The sequence below is a fragment of the Armigeres subalbatus genome, chromosome 3 (genome assembly GCF_024139115.2).
Source record: "Armigeres subalbatus isolate Guangzhou_Male chromosome 3, GZ_Asu_2, whole genome shotgun sequence".
Classification (NCBI taxonomy): domain Eukaryota; kingdom Metazoa; phylum Arthropoda; class Insecta; order Diptera; family Culicidae; genus Armigeres; species Armigeres subalbatus.
In genome coordinates this window covers 82673843-82687492 of record NC_085141.1, presented here as the reverse complement: position 1 = coordinate 82687492, position 13650 = coordinate 82673843, and the positions used below count along the sequence as shown (strand labels likewise).

At 44.2% G+C, this 13650-nt stretch overlaps 1 long non-coding RNA gene across 1 annotated transcript in view; it reads left to right on the top strand.

Moving 5' to 3' along the window:
- The window catches only part of LOC134220747 (uncharacterized), a 150877-nt gene that overhangs the window by 7854 nt on the left and 129373 nt on the right, over positions 1–13650 (top strand). The window lies entirely within an intron of this gene.

Below are 13650 nucleotides of genomic sequence, written 5' to 3'. Positions count from 1 at the left end.
GAACGTGGTTGGCGGTGAGTTTGCCGCCGGAGCTACGATGATTGTGTCGTGGTGTTGTAATCACGCCGCCGGTGCGACGAAGGTTGCCGTTGTGTGCGTGTGCGTGTGCCAGGCCGCCGGGGCGACGAAGAGTCGGTATTGGCGATCGTATCGGGCGCGGTGACGATGAGTTCGGTGGTAGTATGCGTGTGCGCAATCGGCTACCCGATGACTGTCAGTCGTCTTGGTGCTGGTGCTGGTCTCCACCCGGCGGTGCGGTGGGTGGTAAACGTACGCTCGTAGTGTGCGCCGACACTACCTCGTGCAGATCGGTTAGCGTCGAACTGCCAGCTGTCTCGAGGCCAACGAGATGGAGAATCCTTCCGACAATTGGCGATCGGTTGGTAATTCTCAGGAGACGTGGATCTCTCCCTGGCCCGTAGGTGCGATGGTGTATCACTGGCCGGACGATGAGGCTTAAAGCCTACAAACCGCCAAGCTTCTGGATCCACCTAGAGAACTCGGAACGTCCGAATCCCCCTACAACCTACTTCCGGGTCTAGAACCCGGCCGGAACACCTTCACGTGAAGGATTTAGGTTCCTGAGCCTCGAGCAGCAGATTCACTAATTAGCTGATTAGACGTCAGCTACTATCTTTAACAGATATAAGAAATCTTGATTTCCGCTCACTTGGGCCTTTGCAATTTCCACTAGTATAACTAATTTTCCGAATATCTATTTCTTCAAACAGCTAACAGTCACTTCACTAAAAATTCCACTTTATTCTGGGACCACGTCCGCTCTAAATCGCTAGTTGACTCGGAAAAAGCTTTGATTGGATTTTTCTTTATTTCTTTGTTGAGTTTTAAAGATTATAGAACAATTGCCGTTACAAGAAACGAACTCATCAGACAAACAAGCAAATTAAGTCAGTGAGTGGTCATAAAATTGTCTCGGGATAAGGAAATAGAGTGGTTGAACTATTAACCACTAGGAGGCGCGACGTTTAATAAAAATTTCCAATTCTGGCTGCATTCTGAGGCTTTCGATTTAATCAATCTTTAAAGGCGAAAAGATGGTTAATCGAATTAAAATCAGAATTTAATTGCAACCTTGTTCAATTTTGTAACAGCGTTACAAAATACGATATTCGAGTAATTTCTAGCCAGACGTTGACCCTGAGATAATTGACTGTAACCATTCAAATTGTTTTTCGTTTTATTGTTTTAGTTTAGTCTTTGAGTCTTTATTTATCACATTGATGCCCGGAGTATAGGCAAAGCTTGCTTGATACACAAGAATCGTCCTATTTATAGGAGAATGGGATAATCCCGGGCAGCACGATTAAGACTGATTTGGTTACTCCAACTCATATATGAGGGAATTTGGTCGAACATAGGTCACAGTTACTCGTTTATCACAAGTGTGCTGCTTGGGATATGGGTTAAGGTCTACTTTCTCTTTATCTAGAGACGTCATTAAATATGGATTCTTTGGGAAAGTCAGCCTTGAATATGTTAACGAATAGGTAAAGTAAATACAGATTTTTGACGAAAAAGTTATTTGAAAAAGGGGGTTTGTGCTAGACGAGCATTTTCCTCGAAAATCAGACTTATAACTCTATAGCTTATAAGAAACTAACTAAAATAACTCTTTGGATTATAAAGAAACATAAATTCTTATCTACCACTACGTTATATTAATGACCGAAAGTTGAGCATCTCAACAAAATGTGCAATACCCAGATGCTTGTTTGCACCAATTCCCGTTTTCACTCGCGGACACTGCAAGACTTCTTGGTTCCTATAATCACTCAACAGTTCGGAACTAAACACGCTCGACCGGCGCACCGCGTGATAAATGGGTAGTTTCGAACAAAAGGAAAAAAGTTTAATTTCAAATTTTTTAAAGCGTCGGAAATAGGATGCTGCTTGTGAGCGTATATATGCTCTGTTTCTTTCCCAGTGGTTTGTATGGACGGACAAAACATCTTGCTCGGTTTGAGGTAGCATAGCATGGCATCTCCTGACTTGTCGACGGCTCGAAGGGTAGGGGAAGAGGCCCCAAAACGCCCCCCGGGGCAAAACGACTTTCAGGTATTCACTTTTATTTACCATGTTTTAGATAGCCGCAATAAAACTAGACTTGAAATTATGTAAGCTAGGCGAAAAAGTGTCAAAATAGTCGATAGGAATTTAAGAAAAACCTAAATTTTCCACATTTTGATGAAACATCTAACATTTCGGCGAGGCAAAACGCCCTAGTGGAACTATCCTACAATGTACTCGCGTCTCCACGCACTGCCCATACCAGAATGCTGATGTGCCGACGCATGGTACGTTGTTCCCTAAGAGCTGCCGGCCAAAAAGCGTTTTGCCTCATGAGTTTTCCGGCAACGAAATATCACCACTTTTTTGAAATGTGAATATTATCGATATGATTGAGATTTTTTCTAATTTCAATATAGCATGAGCTAGCTATATTGTTCAACTGTTGCGTAAGGTAGAAACACCCATGAAAATCGTTATAGCTAAGGCATAAAAGCATTCTATGCTTAGCTAGGCATATTGCCCCTCCTTCCCCTACATACGCTAATTTCGTTTATTTTTGATTTTCTTCAGTGCAGACCTTTAAGTTTATTTGCACTTACAACATGAAGCTAGGATAAATACATCAATTTTACCATGATATTCGGAATGGAATTTTGTGTTAAAACTTATTTGCCTGCTTCTTGAACAAATATAATGATTGGCTTCAAAATACCTTCGGAGCCCTAGTTAGAGAGGATTTTAAGTTCGGATAAAAAATAATAACAATTGGAAGTCGAAAAATTAACACTCCTCCTCCTCGTACCGGCGTTCTGCCAAAACAAAGAGTCCCCAGTCCTGGGCCGCATGTTAGCGGGATGGCGCGAGGTGCATGTTGGCCGCGGTGCATAGTTTATTGTTGTGTTGTTGGGTACAGTTTTCCCGGTTTATGGGCGCCACTTTGCCACCAAGAATGCATATGTTTTCCGCCAGACAAAAACTACAGTATAGTGACGGGTATGGCTGCAAGCGTTTAAATTCTAAACTTGGCGTAACTGACATCAACAACGAACACTCCCCGCCAAGACTTTGTTCTTGTGCCGTGCCATGGCAAGGAATGTGCTTATGAGTTTCTCTACGGGTACTTTTTATGGCTTCACTATCGTGAGATCGTGTATGAGCGTTATTAACATTAATTTAATGAACTTTCCCACCACGTTTGATATGCTTTTTAGCATACATAGTTGGGTTTGGGTTTGTTTCATTTTTTGTAGGAAATGTATTGTTTAGTTTTGGCATAAAACATCATAAATCTAAAAAAAAACAATTGTATACCACACAATATTCACATTAACCCTTAAATGTGCAATGTTGTTTTAAAACAACAAACCGAAAATACGTTTAATGTTAATGATTTCAATGGTTATTTACGTTAAAAATATTTCCGACGATTTCTAAAAAAATCGCCTTGCGCCTCTAAGGGTTAAGTTATATTTGTTTCAAGACACTACGCTGAAAAAAAAATCGAATGAGTATCAGCAGTGGCGCCGGGAGTGGGTAGGACAAGTAGGACATGTCCTACGCACGAAATTTCCTGGGTGGGACAATCAAGGTATTGTCCTACCCATGATTTTGGTGACATATCATCCTCGATATCATCGATAGTTATTTTAGTTACAATACTGTCTGGTAGGTCTGATATGTAGATCTAGAAAAATATCATCTAATATTAGACAGTTTAACATATTATTAGTTCAAATGGATTAGAAATCCACGGAAAATGTTTGGTAGAAACCCTAATATTGAAATCTAAGTAATTAAAGACGTTCGCCCGCATGAAATCTAGTCCGCGAGGAATTCTGAACTCCCCAAAAGATTCTTTATTGTTCATAATTCAACCTTTTTATAGAAGGCTCGGAGACCCATAGTCTTATAACAATCAACTCGACGAACCAAGCTACTGCCTGTTTGTCTTTGTATATGTGTTTGTGCATAAGAGGCATGCAAACATTGTTGTCAAATTTTCATTCTCAATCGACTCCAATTGAGTGCAAGAAACAGCTGCTATGGACAGTATGAGCCGGTCACGCCCTTACAGTCAATGTAGGATTAGGAGAGGAAAATTAGTTGGATACTCATTATCATAAGATTATGAGAGCGAGCGCCACGGGAAAGGAATCTTTGGTGTGTTGAAAAAGTAATTCATGTGAAGTCTCCTTGGCAGGGAATCAATTTTTCGTCGATGCGCATACGAAACAAACAACAAAAGAGAACCAACGACAAAGCTTTGGTTTTGTCGGAGATAATAATGACAAAGATCCGAAAAATTTTGTCCACGACAAAAAAGAAGACAATTTTGTTGCTAACTTTTCATTCTGTTATTTCGCATTCTCTCTAGAGCAAATTTCGGTTTTATGCTATGGTAGTTTCTACTTTCATGGAAATATTCGAGAATCTAACGCTGATTACAAAAATAGCCTCATATTCTCGGAAATATCAGAACATGCAAGGCAAATGATTCTTGTCATATTGTGTTCAGGTTCTGACAAAGGCTTGTTGCAACTTGCAAGGTGTGTTTGTCAGTAACAAATTCTGTTTATGACAAAGGGTATATTGTTAGGCGTTGCTCGATTATTGATTCCCTGCTCCTTGGTAAGCGACTAAATATTAATCGTAAACGAAGTTATTTTGAAAACTCGAAGACGAAAACCGTGTTTCAAATCAATCCAACGTAAAATCATGTGCTTCGTTTAATTATTTATTATTTAATCAGACTAAGGCCGAAGTGGCCTGTGCGGTATATAAGAGTCTTCTCCATTCGGCTCGGTCCATGGCTACACGTCGCCAACCACGCAGTCTACGGAGGGTCCGCAAGTCATCTTCCACCTGATCGATCCACCTTGCCCGCTGCGCACCTCGCCTTCTTGTGCCCGTCGAATCGTTGTCGAGAACCATTTTCACCGGGTTACTGTCCGACATTCTGGCTACGTGCCCGGCCCATCGCAGTCGTCCGATTTTCGCGGTGTGAACGATGGATGGTTCTCCCAACAGCTGATGCAATTCGTGGTTCATTCGCCTCCTCCACGTACCGTCCGCCATTTGCACCCCACCATAGATGGTACGCAGCACTTTCCTTTCGAAAACTCCAAGTGCGCGTTGGTACTCCACGAGCATCGTCCAGGTCTCGTGTCCGTAGAGGACTACCGGTCTAATTAGCGTTTTGTAGATTGTCAGTTTGGTACGGCGGCGAACTCTATTCGATCGGAGCGTCTTGCGGAGTCCAAAGTACGTACGATTTCCAGCCACTATGCGTCTCCGAATTTCTCTGCTGGTGTCATTTTCGGCAGTCACCAGTGAGCCCAAGTACACAAATTCTTCTACCACCTCGATTTCGTCACCACCGATGCTAACTCGCGGTGGGTGGCTCACATTGTCTTCTCTTGAACCTCTTCCTATCATGTACTTCGTCTTCGACGTGTTGATGACTAGTCCGATCCGCTTAGCTTCCTCTTCAGTCTGATGTAGGCTTCCTCCATCTTCTCAAAGTTACGTGCCATAATATCTATGTCGTCGGCGAAACCAAATAGCTGGACGGACTTATTGAAAATTGTACCACTCGTGTTAATCCCTGCTCTTCGTATTACCCCTTCCAAAGCGATGTTGAATAGCAAACACGAAAGACCATCACCTTGCCGTAACCCTCTGCGGGTTTCGAAGGGACTCGAGAATGCCCCTGATACTCGAACTACGCACATCACCCGATCCATCGTCGCTTTGATCAACCGTGTCAGTTTATCCGGAAAACCGTGTTCGTGCATTAGCTGCCATAGCTGGTCCCGATCGATTGTATCATATGCGGCTTTGAAGTCAATAAATAGATGATAATGTGGGCACGTTGTATTCGCGGCATTTCTGCAGTACTTGGCGAATGGCGAACACCTGGTCCTTGGTGGAGCGTTCGCCCATAAAACCCGCCTGGTACTGCCCCACGAACTCCCTTGCAGTTGGTGCTAGTCGACGGCATAAAATTTGGGAGAGTACCTTGTAGGCGGCGTTCAGCAATGTGATTGCGCGGTACTTGCTACAATCCAGCTTATCGCCCTTTTTGTAGATGGGACACACGACACCTTCCATCCACTCCTGCGGCAAAACTTCATCCTCCCAAATCTTGGTAATGACCCAGTGCAGCGCTTTAGCCAGTGCCTCACCACCGTGTTTAAATAGCTCTCCTGGTAGTTGGTCAACCCCAGGGGCTTTGTTGTTCTTCAGCCGGCCAATCTCCTCCTGGATTTCCTGGAGATCCGGAGCCGGTAGAATTATGTCCTGCGCGCGTTCTCCCAGGTCCATCACCATACCGCCATCTTCGTCTGCCACATCGCCATTCAGGTGTTCTTCGTAGTGCTGCCGCCACCTTTGGATCACCTCACGCTCGTTCGTAAGAAGGTTCCCGTTTATGTCCTTACACATATCAGGCTGTGGCACGTGGCCCTTACGTGAACGGTTTAACTTCTCATAGAACTTTCGTGTATTATTAGCGCGGTACAGTTGCTCCGTTTCTTCACGGTCTCGATCTTCCTGCTGGCGCTTTTTCCTCCGGAAAATCGAGTTTTGTCTGTTCCGCGCCTGTTTATATCGTGCCTCGTTCGCCCTCGTGCGGTGTTGCAGCAATCTCGCCCATGCTGCATTCTTCTCTTCCACTAACTGCTCACATTCGCCGTCATACCAGTCGTTTCTCTGATCCGGGGCACCGTGCCAAGTGCAGCGGTTGCGGTGCTACCAATGGCGGATCGAATATCTCTCCAGCCATCTTCAAGAGACGCTGCGCCTAGCTGCTCTTCCGTTGGAAGTGCCACTTCCAGCTGCTGCGCGTATTCTTGGGCTAGTCTACCATCTTGTAGCCGCCCAATGTTAAGCCGCGGCGTCCGACTTCGACGCGTGTTGTACACCGTCGAGAGTTTTGAGCGCAGACATACTGCAACGAGGTAGTGGTCGGATTCAATATTCGCACTGCGGTAAGTGCGGATGTTCGTGATGTCGGAGAAGAATTTACCGTCGATTAGAACGTGGTCGATTTGGTTTTCCGTTTCTTGGTTAGGTGATCTCCATGTGGCCTTGTGGATATTTTTGCGGGGAAGAAGGTGCTTCGGACTACCATTCCGCGGGAGGCTGCGAAGTTTATGCATCGTTGGCCGTTGTCATTCGATACGGTGTGCAGACTATCCAGTCCGATGACCGGTCTATACATTTCCTCCCTTCCTACCTGTGCGTTCATGTCACCGATGACGATTTTAACGTCCCGCAGTGGGCATCCATCGTATGTCTGCTCCAGCTGTGCATAGAACGCTTCTTTCTCGTCGTCGGGTCTCCCTTCGTGTGGGCAGTGCACGTTGATGATGCTATAGTTGAAGAAACGGCCTTTAATCCTCAGCTTGCACATCCTTGCGTTGATTGGCTGCCACCCAATCACGCGTTGGCGCATCTTACCCAGCACTATGAAGCCGGTTCCCAGCTCGTTGGTGGTGCCACAGCTTTGGTAGAAGGTAGCCGCTCGATGCCCGCTTTTCCACACTTTCTGTCCTGTCCAGCAAATCTCCTGCAGCGCCACGACGTCGAAGTTGCGGGGATGTAATTCATCGTAGATCATCCTGTCACAACCTGCGAAACCTAGCGACTTGCAATTCCATGTTCCAAGCTTCCAATCGTGATCCTGTATTCGTCGCCTAGGTCTTTGCCGATTATATCGAGTCGCATTATCTCTTATATTGTTCGTAATGATTGGTTTTCTAGGCGGCTTATTGGGCCTGCGCAAACCTCCTGTCTCGTCGGAGGGCCGTCGTGTCAGGGCTGTTCAGCGTCCCACCTAACACCAGGACTTGGGCTTGTGCGCTTTGAGCGGCACACGGTCGCTTTGGTGGGGCCTACTTGCGGATACATGCAGCTTTTAATAGAGGTTTAACAGGGCCCACTGTCAAACCCCACCACATCCTAGGCAAGCCCCACAACTCGCAGATTGCCTGGGGAGGGATCGTCAAGCCCTTGGACATAGTCCCTGCTGCCCGGAAGTGCTTCGTTTAATGTTTTCCTCAATTTTCTCAATTCTTAAGCGGTGCTTAGTCATGCGCTTAAAGCTTGAGGCATAAGAGGTGAAGAAGTGCCTTTGATAAAAAAGAGGCATACGATATTCTGGTAGTAGACCGCTACGACAAAATTTCGCAATTTAAACATCTGTAGACAGAAACAATATTGACTAACAATACTTTTAGATATATACTTCTCTAGTCTCACGCAGTGAAGTTGAATAATTAGTGCTTGATGGATCATGTACTTATAGAACGCGTCGTTTCTGTCAAAATAAGCGGAATTTTCAACAAGCCACTCGAGTGTTTCGAGTACCCTAAGTCGGTTTTATGCGGTGGGTACGTTATGTGCAGACCAAAACGTTTAAATACCAAAAACCGCATTAAAATCCGAGTAAATCCCAAGTACCGCGCAAAAAGACTTCACGAAAATAGATTTTTCGCAATTTCCGTTTGTTCTTTTTGAACCGTTTGGATCTTTTTGAAAACAGCGTCAAAATAGTCGCGGTTTTTGTCTCTATGTTTGTCTCTATGAAATATTTAGTCGCTTTCCAAGGCGACTTCATATATACATTACCATCAAGAAGGATTCTTCTTCTAGCAAAGATTGTTGAATAATTTTACTTCATTTTTCTACATTGACTATCGTTTTGATTGAGCAATTTTAAACTAACCTAGTAACATTTTGGTTTTATGCAAATATACCAATTATGTGAGTATTCAGTCCGGAAGATCTGGAACTCCATTTTTTTATATTCCTAATTAATTATATGTAAAATATGCATCGATTTCTTAATACCAAAAATGTTGCCCAAATCGGCATTTTCTCTATTTGTCCTACCCATGACTTGGAACGTGGATGCGCCTCTGAGTGCCTCAGTGCCTAAATTTATTTTTACTATTCACGTTTTGAAATCAGTATTTTGGCCATAACTTCTGGTCCTATTCCATTAATAATACAATGATCCATTCAATAATAATACAATGGGACAGGATTCCCCGTCAAATGCAACTAGCTGCGAACAAATCGGTTAAGGATAGGTGCCTTGAAAATAGGCGAGCCTTTTTGCGCACATCGCATACATTGGTACTTCGCGTTCCTAAAGGAATAAATTAGACCCCATCTCGCGGTCCTTAGTCTCTTACCCAGCAACTCCTATCCCTACCTCCCCGTGGAGCCAGCCGGGATACGAGCAACCTACGAGGGAAGATCCAGGGGGTCCAGTAGCCTTGCAAGCTTATTGTGAGTTAGGTATCTTAATCTTGCCTAGGATGTGGTGGGGTTTGACAGTGGGCTCTGTTAAACCTCTATAAAAAGCTGCATGTATCCGCAAGTAGGCTCCGCCAAAGCGACCGTGTGCCGCTCAAAGCGCACAAGCCCAAGTCCTGGTGTTAGGTGGGACGCTAAACAGCCCTGACACGACGGCCCTCCGACGAGACAGGAGGTTTGCGCAGGCCCAATAAGCCGCCTTTAAAAACAACTATTACGAACGACATAGAAGATAATACGACCCGATATAATCGGTAACGACCTAGGCAGGATCACGATTAGAAGCTTGGAACATGGAGCTGCAAGTCGCTAGGCTTCGCAGGTTGTGACAGGATAATCTACGATGAATTACATCCCCGCAACTTCAACGTCGTAGCGCTGCAGGAAATCTGCTGGACAGGACAGAAAGTGTGGAAAAGCGGGCATCGAGCGGTTACCTTCTACCAAAGCTGTGGCACCGCCAACGAGCTGGGAACCGGCTTCATAGTGCTGGGTAAGATGCGCCATTGTGTGATTGGGTGGCAGCCAATCAACGCAAGGATGTGCAAGCAGAGGATAAAAGACCGTTTCTTCAACTATACACAGATAAAAATATGTTGCGATTTTAAATGTATTTTCATGCACATATTTGGAGCATGCAAATAAATGTTACATTCAATCGATTTCACTGTTCTATTAAATCAAAATACATTTAAACCGTGCTTGCTTGTAAAATTCAGTCAAATTTAGTTGAATATCGAGTGTTTATTCGTTCTTTGGGATAAGCTGCAATTTTACACGTCGTTGAATTTTCAAAATTATTTGCTGTGTAGCATCATCAACGTGCACAGCCCACACGAAGGGAGGCCCGACGACGAGAAAGAAGGTCACCTAATCAAGTAACGGAAAACCAAATCGACCACGTTCTAATCGACGGCAAATTGTTCTCCGACATCACGAACGTCCGCACTTACCGCAGTGCGAAAAGTGAATCTGACCACTACCTCGTTGCAGTATGTCTGCGCTCAAAACTCTCGAAGGTGTACAACACGAGTAAAAGTCGGACGCCGCGGCTTAACATTGGGTGGCTACAAGACGGTAGGCAAGCTCAAGACTACGCGCAGCAGCTGAAAGTGGCACTCCCAACGGAAGAGCAACTAGGCGCAGCGTCGCTTGAAGATGGCTGGAGAGATATTCGATCCGCCATTGGAAGCATCGCAACCGCTGCACTAAGCACGGTGCTCCCGGATCAGAGAAACGACTGGTATGACGGTGAATGTGAGCAGTTAGTGGAAGAGAAAGTGCAGCATGGGCGAGATTGCTGCAACATCGGACGAGGGCGAACGAGGCACGATATAAACGGACGCGGAACAGACAAAACTCGATTTTCCGGAGGAAAAAGCGCTAGCAGGAAGATTAAGACCGTGAAGAGACGGAGGAACTGTACCGCGCTAATAACGCACGAAAGTTCTATGAGAAGTTGAACCGTTCACGTAAGGGACACGTGCCACAGCCTGGTATGTGTAAGGACATAAACGGGAACCTTCTTACGAACGAGCGTGATCCAAAGTTGGCGGCAGCACTACGAAGAACACTTGAATGATGATGTGGCAGACGAAGATGGCGGTATGGTGATGGAAATCCAGGAAATCCAAGAGGAGATTGGCCGGCTGAAGAACAACAAAGCCCCTGGGGTTGATTACCTACCAGGCGAGCTATTTAAACACAGTGGTGAGGCACTGGCTAGAGCGCTGCGCTGGATCATTACCAAGATTTGGGAGGAGGAACTTTTACGAAGTGGATGGAAGGTGTTGTGTGTCCCATCTACAAAAAGGGCGATAAGCTGGATTGTAGCAAGTACCGCGCAATCACATTGTTGAACGCTGCCTACAAAGTACTCTCCCAAATTTTATGCCGGCGACTAACACCAATTGCAAGAGAGTTCGTGGGGCAGTACCAGGCGTGATTTATGGACGAACACTCCACCACGGACCAGGTGTTTGCCATTCGCCAAGTACTGCAGAAATGCCGCGAATACTACGTGCCCACACATCATCTATTCATCGACTACAAAGCCGCATATGATACAATCGATCGGGACCAGCTATGGCAGCTAATGCACGAACACGGATTTCCGGATAAACTGATACGGTTGATCAAGGTGACGATGGATCGGGTGATGTGCGTAGTTCGAGTTTCAGAGGTTCCGGTTCCGTTGAAACGCGCAAAGAGTTACGGGAAGGTGATGGTCTTTCGTGTCTGCTATTCAACATCGCTTTTGAGGGAGTAATACGAAGGGCAGGGATTGGAACGAGTGGTACGATTTTCACGAAGTCCATTTATTTGGTTTCGCCGACGACATTGATTTTATAGCACGTAACTTTGAAAGGATGGAGAAAGCCTACATCAGACTGAAAAGCGAAGCTAAACGGATTGGACTAGTCATCAACACGTTGAAGACGAAGTACATGATATGAAGAGGCTCAAGAGAGGACAACGTAAGCCACCCACCATAAGATTTTATTGGTGGTGACGGAATCGAGGTGGTTGAAGAATTCGTGTAGGGTTATGCGCTAATTCGTCCAAGGCGTTAATATCCGTCATATCAAATTATAAATCACTAAAAACTCGCGATTCGTAAACTGAAATAATGAACTAATCATCTGGCGAGATAGAAAAAAGTGTACACTACGATCTGCATTCATTTTAATTACATTCCGGTGTTACTTACTTGAAATACAGTTAAATTTAACTTTGCGATTGTGACTTTTTGCACGTTATCCTACGTTATCCGTGCGACGAAGGAAAATCCAGTTCGTTCACTGCTGTAGAAGACGCGCAACACCGTCACCAAAATCAACGTAATTCACTGATTTTCACCGCACGTTTTCACATAAATTTCTCACTGCACACTAAATAAAAGCAATGTTTATTGCTCAAGTGATAAATAATTGAAAAATAACTACCGGAAAGCGTTAGAATGATCTGTTTTTTCAAACTTTAGAGCGTTTAAAATGTATTTTCTTCGTCGCCTTGTTTATAGTCGAAAAACGCGTTGCCAAACTGGCGGATTGAACTGAAATAATCTTATGTTACACATCTGATAGTACATCATGCAGTCGTTAAAAGTAGCAACCCTATAACCAGAGACCGGCGGAGTGAAAACCCGTCGAAATGGCAACGTATGAAAATGCATGAAATTGTGAAAATAATACTGGCAGCACTTGAACTTTTTGCTTGCTTCTTATGGAAGCAAAATGTAAACAAGTCGAATTGGAACCGCTTTTGACGGTTCGATTGGAAACAAGATGGCGTCTTCGCCTATCTCTTATTCTAGTATTTCTAGTTAAAAGTAGGTTTTTCAATTATTTTCCGCTAGCGTAATAAAAGTAAAGTCTTCCAAATAAATATTTTTCATACACACTCGTTATTCATACTAAAAATTTTCTACTATTCCAAAAGTTGGAAACAGGAGAAATAATTTCATAATAGAAATTTGTTGGCAGCGCTACCCACGTACATGTTAAGCATGTGTGTTAGTTGTTTGACAGACTGAGGCATTTAACAGAATGGCAGCACAGTCAAAACCATTTTTATGCGGTCGAAATGGGATTGCACTAGGAAATTTTTGTTAACTGGAATTGAAATAAACTTTCAAATTTGACTTTCAAAATTGACCGAAATGATAGTTATTCTGCATGAAGTCACAGATAAGTCATCCAGTTATCCAAGAAATGGCTTGAGCTCAGGAACGAAGATTTGCAGTCCTGTTTTAAGTATGGTACATGCTCCTTGTGGTACAGAGAAAGGATACGTAGATGATCAATTTTCCGATTTCAAGTAAGGAACATGCTCTCTGTAGTACAAAGAACAGAATGTGTTCACAGCATATGTTCTTGGTCATCCAAGAAATCCTTGGAGTAAGGCCTTTCGATCTACACGCGTAACTAAAGCTTAGTTCTCCGGTTTCAAATATGGTACATGCTCTCTGTAGTACAAAGAACAGAATGTGTTCACAGCATATGTTCTCGGTCATCCAAGAAATTCATGGAGTAAGGCCCTTCGATCTAAACGCGGAACTAAAGATCAAATTTCCGGTTTCAAATATGGTACATGCTCTTTTCATAATGGGTACATTACATATTCAGAACAGGCCAACGATCTAAAGTTGGTTACGGGTGTCGACCTGAAAGCCTCCACTTCAGGTATTTTTTGGATATCCGCGAACGGCTTTCATACGCAGATTCTGTTATATGTATCACAATGGGTACATTACATTTACAAAACAAGCCTGTAGATCATTGGTTATGCCTGTAG